Source organism: Dioscorea cayenensis, chromosome 9 (assembly GCF_009730915.1).
Source record: "Dioscorea cayenensis subsp. rotundata cultivar TDr96_F1 chromosome 9, TDr96_F1_v2_PseudoChromosome.rev07_lg8_w22 25.fasta, whole genome shotgun sequence".
NCBI lineage: Eukaryota > Viridiplantae > Streptophyta > Magnoliopsida > Dioscoreales > Dioscoreaceae > Dioscorea > Dioscorea cayenensis.
The window spans coordinates 17,075,831-17,085,141 of record NC_052479.1 but is presented as its reverse complement, the minus strand read 5'-3'; the positions used below and the strand labels follow the sequence as shown (position 1 = coordinate 17,085,141).

At 31.9% G+C, this 9,311-nt stretch overlaps 1 long non-coding RNA gene across 1 annotated transcript; it reads right to left on the bottom strand.

Annotated features, from left to right (window-relative positions):
- Positions 1 to 8,511: 8,511 nt before the first annotated feature.
- Positions 8,512 to 8,838, bottom strand: LOC120269509. The gene is made up of 3 exons (XR_005539174.1): positions 8,788 to 8,838; positions 8,601 to 8,690; positions 8,512 to 8,527 (listed from the first exon to the last, which is right to left on the bottom strand). It is a non-coding gene; the product is annotated as an uncharacterized LOC120269509 (long non-coding RNA).
- Positions 8,839 to 9,311: the final 473 nt, after the last annotated feature.

The window sequence follows — 9,311 nt, the reverse complement described above, 5'->3', positions numbered from 1 at the left end:
CTATTGGACATAAAACAATTTAAAGAAAAAAATATATAAAAATATATATATATTATATATAATAAAAATACTTTCAAAAAAATAACCCTAGCGGATTTTTATCCAACACATAAGAAACACAATCTAGAATATTCTCTCCTACAATAGGAGTGATAGATCCCATCTTGGATGACTACAAACCTTCATGTATTTATTATATAACCCAACGTGTCTGTATATAGCCTGTAATTAGCATCACCGGTTGACACTATCAAAATAATATAATTTATACATAAGATTTAATAACATCCCTCATGTAATAAGGACTCTGTCAGAATGAATAACTCTTTTGTTCTATGACGGTGTTTGGTCTAAGAGTTCCAGATGGTCCAGCTCAATATTTGTCAACTACAAATATCCACAATGTTACTAAGAGTCTCCACTCTAGTGGTTGAGACATACCACTCTATCACACATAGTAGTACAACATGTGACAAACCAATAATGAATACAAAATCATATTTTTATCTCATAGGTTGTGAACTATTTTTGGGTTGCAAGGAACATAGATAATCATGTCTCACTTTAATGATCTCTATCATTAATTTGAAATCTATACAATGCAAGCCCATAATAATATATCATCAAACATGAATAATACAATACCCATAATTATGCATGCAATGAAATAAAACTATTTTATTATTAAACAATAACTAAAATTGGCTTTGTAGGGCATACTAGTTTTTCAAATCCTTCATAGGTAATTGAAGAGTAATGCCATTCATATGATAATCGTAGGGAGTATTTTTAGAGAGAGATCTCAATTCTACTTTCTATGAGATTAGAGTGATTTCTTCAAGAGGAGAATTGTCTATATTTTGAATGCTTGTTTATTCTTATTAAATGTTCGTAGAGTGCACTACAGTCCTAGGATTGTTTGTATCAGCATCGTATGGGACCAATTACTACTCACCACAAGAAAGGGGGTAACATGTTTTAGGAACTCTCTCATTTCAATTTGCAATGCTAGACTTATACAACCCTTGTCCTAGACCTAACAAACCCTAGATAAAATCTGTGGCCGGAGACCTCTTCTATATGCTTGTATAGCCGTATTTTATTTTACACTTTTAATTCTTGTTTTCATGTTGTTTTTATACCTCACTCTTTTGATTTGCTTAATTCTCGGATTGGAATCAATACTAGTAGTCCCTAGTTCCCAAGGGACCGATATCCTGCTTCTTAGCACACTTTATTACTGGTTCAACACGTACACTTTATTACAGATACCCTGCTTCTTTAGGTGACTCACGATTTGTCCCTATCACAAATGATCAAATAAACTATGAAAAAACAACAAAGAGTTTAAGCAAATCAACAAAATCAAGTACAAGATAAAGTAAACAAATAGAACAACTAATAAAAAAAGGCCAAAAATAACATGAATAGGAAGCAAAGAAGATTCCTAACATGATGGTCGTCTTAGTGATGGTGGAGAAGGCAGGTTCAAGGAGTGCAAAGATCCCTTCTAAGAGGAGACCATGCACTACAAGAAAAATCGAATTTAGAAACATACTTTTCTATTTCTAATCCATTGCTAATTCACTTTAGAAACAAATTAGAAACATAATTTTCCCTGCTTTTAAAATTGTTGTTAATTTTCTAGCAAACTGAAAAATAGTCATTTAATCTACTAAAAATTTAGGAAATGAATTCGCAACACAATTAAATCCAATTCTGATATTTGCAAAGGAATTAAATCCAATTTCCTTGCGAATCCATTTCTAAATTCTACAACAAATTAAAAATGGATTTGAGAAAGAAAATTTGTTCGTTCTAAATATTAAAACATTTGTAATCCATTTTTAAATAATTTTTTTTAATTCATGGGTATTAATTGAAACATCATCTGATACCTATCTTGTTCTTTTATAATCAACAGCTGTAATCTTTTTATCACAAATCAAATTTCATTGTACTTCAAGAATAAGAAAGAGTCTATATAACATTAATAATAAAAAAAATACAATGAGAAGAAAGCTCTAAATACAAGAATCTCTTGTTAATACCCAACCTCCGAGATGATGTACAAAATCCATCACCTAAAGAAGAAATGGATTTTGTAATCCATTTCTAAGTATTTTTTTATAAATACAAATAAATAAATAAATAAATATGAAATTCGAAATGGATTTCTGTTTCTAATTTTCATATATTTCTAAAGGTCTTTTAATATTTTTTAAAATTAATCATATCTCAAAACAAAAAAAGAAATTGTATGTGTATAATTTACATATATACATATTTGTAATAGGATTTCATGAAATATACAATTAGAAAAAAGATTTATAAATACTTAGAGTTTTTGTAATTATAATTTCGTATGCAAGAATGTATTAAAAATTTTGTAAATATTTGTCCAATATTTATAAAATCTTAATCTCACACAATCTACGTATATTTTTAATAACTTATTTTAAATTGGTATAGTTTAAGATATTTATAATTTTTTAAAATTGTTTTAAGATTCGATATATGTTTTCAAAATGTATGAACATTAGAAATGAATTTGAAATCTATTTCAAAAATTAGAAACATATTTCGAATTCATTTTTAAATTTCATATATTTTTCTATATCAAAAAACGTACTAAATTTGTTTTATGTGTAAAATTTACATATACACATATTTAAAATAGTGCTTCATGAAAATTATACTTAGCAAAAAGATTTATAGATACATAGATTTATTTTGAGTTATAATTACTTAGAAAAAATATATTAAAAATTTTATAAATATTTATCCAATATTTAAAAAAATCTTAAGCCCGTAAAATCTATGATATATTTTTTTAAAAAAACTTTATTTGAAATTTGTATAGCCTTAAGTTATTTATGATTTTTTTCTAAATTATTCCAAAAATTTCATATATATTGTGCAAATATATGAGCATTACAAATTGATTTGAAATTGGCACAACAGTTGTTTCTAATTTTAGAATTGGACTTTGAATCCATTTCTAATTAAAAACTAATATGAAATCCATTACTAAATTTAGAAACTGATAAGAAATGGAGTGTAATTCAATTTCTAAAGTAATAATGCTTTGTAGTTCCGTTTCAAATTTGGAAACCGAACACCAATCGGTTTTTAATCCCTATCCTAATTAGAAACTGAATAATTTCGTTTCTAAATTTCTATTTCTAATTCAGGAGTAGTGATATGAGTACCAAGTGAGAGATTAGAACCCTAACTCAGCCTTTATCTTTCTCATTTGTCTCAAACCTCTCACTTTTATTAGGGTACCATCATTTTCTCTTTTTTTACAGCTTTGTCCCTGTAGAACCTTTTTTATTACGGCTTTGTCCCTGTAGAACCGCAAGTCACTTTCTTTGTATGAGGGTAATATAGTCAATAAATCTTCTTATTGTTTTCAAAACTTATGTAATGATTTTTAATTTTATTTTATTTTATTTTTTGGGAAGTAAAGGCTAAAGTTGAGTTATGCGAAAGCTAGTACGAAAAGGCTAGTGTTTTTTTATCAAAATAATTCTTTGCTCAAATAAGGTTTATCATTAACCCCATAACAATGATTAAATTAAATTTGTGTTGTTAATAAATCATAAATGGGTCAGTCTATTCCAATAGCAAAACAACTTATGTCGTCGGTAAGTTATAAATTTATAAAAATAGATTTGAAAATTAAAAAAAAAACAATATGAGGAATTACAATAAATTGTTAGAATATGATATAGTTATACTAAAGGATGAATTAAGATATGATGAATTGCAATAAATTGTTTGAATAAAAACAATATGATGAATTACAATAAAATATGTAAATAAATATCTAAGTTATTGTGATAGTTATAAACCTTGACCAGTATAAACAGTATATTCATAGCTATGGAATTTGATCTTTATTCAGTGTACGGCAAATTTTTTTTTTTTTTTATTTTTGTAATATAGAATGATTAGATTGGAGTTTATAGAGTTTCTTAGTTTAGTTAATGCTTTCTTTGCTTTTTTTTGTAAATAATACATATTGTAAACTTAGTATATAGAGCTTCGCATGTTGATTTTAGCAGTTATTGATTTCTTTGTTGCCTAATTGAGTTGGGATAAGTTATCGTCATATATGACTCATATAGGTAATCATGTCTTTGCTTTTAATATAATAGTGATTTATCTATTTTTTTAAGTAAAAAAATAGTTATATGGTCATATGAACTATATGTCGACTCAAATGAAATAAACTCAAGAGAACTGCTGGTTTTATTTTTCAATTTACTAAGCTATTTGAATCCTTTTTTTATATATATTAAATATTGCATGGATTTAGCTTTACATTTTACATTTTCATTAAGATATGACAATTATCATGGATTTAGCTTATACACCGCCACTTTGGCCGGTGATCGGCAAACACTACTGCCATCACCTGGAACGCACCGAGAGCCCATACAACACTAGTAAGCATGAAGTGCCGGAGCTGCCATGGACCGAACTCTCCGGCGTAACGCTGGAGCATCTCATCCACTCCAATCTTTTCATTGCACTCGCTAGAGTTTTGAGAGACTTGGTTATCCATATATATATATATATATATTAGAGTTGTGGAGAGAAGATGATATGATGTTTATGGGTTGAATGGAGAAGGCTTTATAGGCAGAGTTCATAAGCAAGTACTTGGCAAGTTGCAATAGGGCCTGGACAAATGCAATTTTCCTGCTTATACTTGATGTATCTTTATTTAAAAAAAAAAAAAATTTCAATCCTCCATATTTTTAAAATTCACTATTTTACTTCTAATATATATATATTAGATATATACAGTTTTTTGTTTTTTCATTTTATGCGACAACTATAGGCTTCAAAAAGCTCTCACAAAACAAGCTTAAAGAGCTCGTCCAACCCAAACCAACCTGTTGAGTCTTCGGGAATAAGATTTGGCTGTCTCCAGTAATAAGATTTGGTGATGGGTCCACCACAATAAGCAACCACATAACACAACCATGGCTCTATAAGCTAGGCAAAGCTTAGTAAATTCTCACGAGGCTAGATGTGCTTGTTTGACCGGTTGGCCTCTCCAAGGACAAGGCAAGCCTACCCAACATTGTGAACTCCCCACAAGACAGGTATACTCATGCATCGCTCTCGTAAACAAGCTCCTGCCAAGCCAAATAAACACAATACTAATTTTGTAAAACAATTGACTTTTTACCAAAATTGAATCATCAAGTATTTAGATAACAATTACTTCAAAAAAAAAAAAAAGTATTTAGATAACAATTGAAAACTTAAAGTCAAAGATTTGGTGGCATCTGCAAGTAGGAAAAAGGACTTACTAGTCCTTTTATTTTTTTCTTAATTTTTTGGGCTTTTAGGTTTCAAGAGGGTATCGTACACTTAGGATACTTTACAAATCGATTTTGTGTGACTTGCGTTTAAATCTTTAGCTAATGATTTATATTTACAAATCTACAAGTAACTAAGACTTGAATACTGTCTGATGTGATTTTGTTTGATTTTGTGTTATACCTAAGGATCTGAAAGTCCTTATCAACTAAAATCTTGTACGGCCAAGTTTGAAAATATTTCTAGTACTTGACCTTGCCTATTAATTCTCCCTTAATTTACTTTCTATTCATATTATTTTTTGCCCTTTCAATTTCTTCCTTGGCAAACTCACATCTATCTCAAATAACTAAGCTTGCACTACAAGAAAATCATAAATCGGCACGGTAAAATCGGCACGGAAATAGAGTTAAAAACCGTGACAAACTGATTTTGGCACTGTATTTGGCACCAAAAATTAACCGTGCCTATAGCACCTGTCACAAATACATTTTGGCACCATTTTTTTAATACCGTGCCGAACTTTGTCACTGTTTTCGGCACAGTTTTTACTATTGTGCCAACCATTGCCATCAATGTTTGGCCCGGACTTTGATTCTACATTTGGCACTGTTTTATTGGTTCAGTATTTGGCACGATTTTTAGCACGATTTTATATACTATACTTTTTTTACGGTATTAGGGACAGTTTTTAATAAAACTTTTTTGTTACAACTTTCGGCACGCTTTTGTTTAATCTGTGAAAAATTTTTTTTTTATGAAATTAATTTTATTTAATTTTTTCTAATTGCACTAGTTAAAAATTTTGAATTACCAAACAAAAATCATCTTATTGAATTAACAATACATATAGATGCCATATACATACATTAGAAATCATGTAGTATAACTATACAAACACTTGTATCAAAACAACATTAAAACTCCATTCCACATGCAACATTAAAATTCAGTATTGCAGCCTTGTTGCTGGGGAACAAACAAGATCTAGGCTGATAACATTTGTTGAACAAAAATTTTAATTAGATTATTTTGATCACCGAAAACAGGATCTCTTCCCCGGAAATTCATATAATGAACATTAAGAGTGATACTCTTGGTAGATGATTTCATGGTCGCGGATTTGATGATGTCGATGAACTCCGGCTGTGAGGAAAACAAAGAGAACAAAAATGAGACAAGTGAAAGTTAAACAAACTAATCTTGACAAGCAGAGTGTTGAAAGCCAGATCCTCTCCAATGGTTTTTGATGTAAATTAGATGAAAGGAAAAGTAGTACCTTCAAAGAAGCTCCACCGACGAGGAATCCATCTACGTCAGGCTTTACTACTAGTTCTTTGCAGTTTGCACCGCTAATGGAACTTGAAATAACCATGAACACAACATTAATGAACTAATGCCCATAAAATCATCATATTAAAAAATAAAAATGCAACAGAAGGTACCAAATATAAATGAAAATTACCTCCATACATTATCCTAATTGATTCAGCAACTTCAGCACTCACATTGGCTTGGAACCACTTCTTTAAGTCAGCATGTGCATGGTATAGAAATTGATGAGAAGGAGCATGTTCGGTTTCAGCCCATTTGGGCTAGAAGAAATAATTAGGCTTGGCCCAAGTTGAAAGAAAAAGAAAAAAAAAACTGCATCAATAATGGAAGCCACTTGAGGATTCAATGGTAATTTTGCCATTGGTATTTATAACCAAGTGAGATGATGAGGATAACGGGAGGTCAGCCAAGGAAAAGGAAAAGAGGGAAAAATGTGAGGGTTTGAAGGCAAGGAAACCAAGAAGAAGAGGAAGACAAAGGAGGCTAGGGTTTAGCAAAGCAAGATGATCGGTCGGCAAATCAGTGCCGGATTTCGCCCCAACTTCGGGTAGTCAATCATTGCGGGTAGCTCTCCCAGCCTACCGGTTTGATCTTTCTTAATCTCTTCTTGATGTCTCTCTTTGTTATCCATCATGTGTGTTGATGATGTATGTGTGCCAAGAGCTTGCTCTTGAGTTGTTGTGCCTTCTTCTTTGTTATCCTCTAGTTGTATCTAGAGAGAACCCTCTTTGATCCTCTAGTTGTATCTAAAGAGAGATCTCATTGTATCCCATTGTTGATGTAGTGAAGCATGTTTAAGAGGCTCTAAGGAGTCCCATGGATTTTCCCTTGATTCGTAGGGTTTTCCACGCTAGATCGTTGTCTTGCATTGTTGTATGTTTGTTCATCCCATTCTAACAAGAATTGAGGGGTTTGGTAGTGTTTTTTATGCTTGAGTTGGAGCTTTGAAGCCTTGTAGAACCCTTGGGAGGAGCATTGAAGCCTCAAAGAAGCTATTCAAGGTGTTTTCCAGAGTTCGCGGGCTGCACGCGGGCCGTGCAAGCCTCTTTGTGAACCACAGCGGATCGCCAGTAAACCGCGTAGAATTGCCAGTGAAGTTCGCGGGCCGCACACCGCCCACGCATGTACAGTAACAGTGAACAGCAATAGTTCTACAGTGTCATTGAACAGTGAATTGCTGCAGTGTCTTCTGCGGTTTTCACTGTTTATAAATACCGTCCAGACCCCAACAGAGCAATATATTATTTTCTATAAACAAATCAATACATGTTCCTTCCATAACAACATTTAAATAAGTTGAGGATTGCAATGGAAAGGAAACTCAAGCTTAAGTTTCAGAAAAATTGAGAGTAAAGAAATCCTCTTCATACTCTATAAAATAATTCTCACCAGCTAGTACTGCTAACCACAAGCGCAGGCCTATTTGGCTTCAAGAAAAAGTCATTGCTGACCTGGCCAGTAAACATGCCTTGGCTTAATCTGTCCATTACATGGATTGAGGTACAACCTTTCAGGCCTTCAGCTCCTACCACGTTGGAGATAGATGAAAGTAATAAGGTTATAACTCGAAAAGATCAACTCACAAATTGACAGTAAAGATGCTGACTTTACAACCATTAATGAAAAACCTTTACCCATAAAAATTACCAAAAGAAACACAATCACGTATGTTGTCTTGATGATAGATATTGTTCCCTAACCTACAAAACAACTATGATATTTCTAAAGATCATGCATCTGAACTAGAGATTAGGCAACTTGCAAGCAAACTTAGAATCAAGTAAACCTCATGTTTCTCCTCAGTTGAAGCAGGATGGAAAATTCAGGAGGCTGGTTATAGAGGACAGTGGCTCTGAAACATGACAAAATGACTGCATAAGAAATTATATTTTTCTGGTGAAAATGCCTGCAAATATGTAACTCACTTGATTCCCCATTTTTGAGCAAGCTCATGTTGCATTGCCTGTGTAACACATAAGGATCCATCGGCCATCCTCCCAAAAAATTTCTCAAACCTAGAAAACCGAATACCAGTAAATAATGACAAGAATTTATAAGACCAAAGGTGATGTCTCTATGAAACAAGCTTCAATGAGAAAAATCAAATATTACCAATGATAGATTTTCACAATTATATGACTTCTCCCATGGGACTAACCCAGTAAAGTATACCCAAAATTGTGCCAGTTAATCATAAAGCTTGACCGTCTTAACCAGCTGGAAAATTTAACTACAACAAATGTTGGAATAAATGGCGGATTGTGCAAATAAAAAATAAAAAGGATTGTCCAGATAACTGTAACTAGCATCTATTATGATCATACTAAGATTCTAGTTAGGTTATACTCCATAAACAATCCATGACTTGGATACAGATGATGACAATTTACTTCACTTGAGATAACTTAAAGCCAAAATAAAATTAGTTTCTTGGTAGACAAGCAGCCCACAAAAGCAAGATGAATATCCCACTTCAATCAATCACTCACTTAAGAGTGATAGATCGATCTTAATTCCTACAGATGCATGCCGACTAAAGGAAGTGGTTCCAAGCATATGTGAATATCCCACTTCATATTAGTGTTATTTAAAGTATTCAGATTAAGATTAAGATCTGATCAAAAGAGGTCCGCAAG